The sequence below is a fragment of the Scyliorhinus canicula genome, unplaced genomic scaffold (genome assembly GCF_902713615.1).
Source record: "Scyliorhinus canicula unplaced genomic scaffold, sScyCan1.1, whole genome shotgun sequence".
Lineage (NCBI taxonomy): Eukaryota > Metazoa > Chordata > Chondrichthyes > Carcharhiniformes > Scyliorhinidae > Scyliorhinus > Scyliorhinus canicula.
In genome coordinates this window covers 379,464-381,256 of record NW_024055479.1, presented here as the reverse complement: position 1 = coordinate 381,256, position 1,793 = coordinate 379,464, and the positions used below count along the sequence as shown (strand labels likewise).

At 46.1% G+C, this 1,793-nt stretch overlaps 2 non-coding genes across 2 annotated transcripts; both read right to left on the bottom strand.

The window, feature by feature from the left end:
• Positions 1-519: 519 nt before the first annotated feature.
• trnai-aau lies at positions 520-592 on the bottom strand. The gene has a single exon. It is a non-coding gene; the product is annotated as a tRNA-Ile (tRNA).
• A 334-nt stretch (positions 593-926) lies between these two features.
• On the bottom strand, positions 927-1,000 carry trnac-aca. The gene has a single exon. It is a non-coding gene; the product is annotated as a tRNA-Cys (tRNA).
• Positions 1,001-1,793: the final 793 nt, after the last annotated feature.

Genomic DNA, 1,793 nt, shown 5'->3' with positions numbered 1-1,793 from the left:
CTTCACGCTCCCCCCAACCCCCCCCCCCCCCCCGCCCCTTCCCCCCCCGCCCCTTCCCCCACACACACCGTCAGTCTACACCTGACCAAAATCCAGTTGTCCAGCATCAACAAAGAGTCACCCAGACTCGAAACGACACTTGCCATCTCTCTCCACAGAGGCTGTCAGACCTGCTGACACTGTCCTGTGTTTTCTGTTTTTGTTTCCCATTGACGCATCCGCAGTAAGTTGCTTTTATCGTACATTTAGGCATGTTTGAAATGGAGATTAAATATGTTCATCTGCATCTGTAAATCCAATAGATTCTGTGGTGGATGAACAAACTGCTAATATCCGAATCGTGGCAAAGTAGGAAAGGCTTTTCTTTCCCTGGCGTCTTGAAAATTCAGCATTTCTGACTTTGTTGCAGGAATTTTAATATCTCATGCGAGACCAAATCTCATGTTCCTCGAACGTGCGAGATTGAGGAAGAAAGGTATTTTGTGTAAACATTCATCACACAAAATGAGCCGCAAGGGATTTTTCTGCGCGGTTTCGAACCGGGGACCTTTCGCGTATTAGGCGAATGTGATAACCACTACACTACAGAAACCGCTGGAAGCCTTGCCATCAGTGGACGTGTGTAATGTTGAACCTCAATGTGGTGCTGCAGCTTCTAATGGTTCCGCTGAGAGGCCATGTAACTTATTACAAGAAGCAGTTTCTTTAATACAGTACTGATGTCTCAACTTATCAAAGGATCAGATATTGAACTTTGCTGAACTGGAGGTAAGTTATGTTTTGCTTGAAGTGAAATTGAGAGGGCAGGGCTTTCATAAGTAACCACAGCTGAAACGAGAACTGATGATGCCCTGCTCACTTTGCTCTGCTTCGGGAACCAGCTGTCCAACCCACTGAACGAAAGGGGACGCCAAAACTAGGAACTGCGAGCCAGCCAGGTGTCGAAACCTGGAATCTCCTGATTTGTAGTCAGACGCGTTATCCATTGCGCCACTGGCCCACAGCAGTTATAGGCTTTTGTTATTCCTCGATGATGAAGACCAGTTACGAGATTGAGGTAATATTTAGCGATAGGACAAATCTGGAAACACCTTGATGTTTCTGACCGGTTTCGAACTGGGGACCATTCGCATGTAAAGCGAATGTGACAACCACTACACTACAGAAACAGCTGGCAGCGCACACTCCAACGGACCTGTGTCACCTTCAACTCAACGGCCTTATTGCAGCTTCGCATGGTTCGGCTGAGAGGCCGAATGTTCCTGAATGTTGCCGGAATCTCGTGTGTTCCAGGACTATGAGATTTCGTCTCACATGAGCCACTAAACTGAATTGAATATTAAGGCCCAAGCACTGAATTTTCGGCAGGCAATCAGAGGTGAAAAATTTTCATACCTTGGCACAGCTCGGATATTAGCAGCTAGTTCATCCACAACAGAATTTCAGCGATTTACAAATGAACATATTTAATCGCCATCTCAAACATGTCTAAATGTATGACAAATGCAATTTACTGCGGATGCTTCAAACGGAAACAAGAACAGAAAATACTGGACAGTCTCAGCAGGTCTGACAGCCTTTGGGGAGCGAAATGGCAGCATCAAGCGGTCAGAATGTGTTAATGGCAGAAGAAAGGGAAGCAGGGTGGTGGGGGGGAGGAGAGAGTTCACAGTCTGAAGTTGTTGAACTGAAACAAATGAAACAGACAGAGAGGTGCCTGAATCCACCAGAATTAGTGAATAGAGATAAGTGTGAACTCATAGACAAGCCTTTCGAAAATGTCTTGGTTCTCT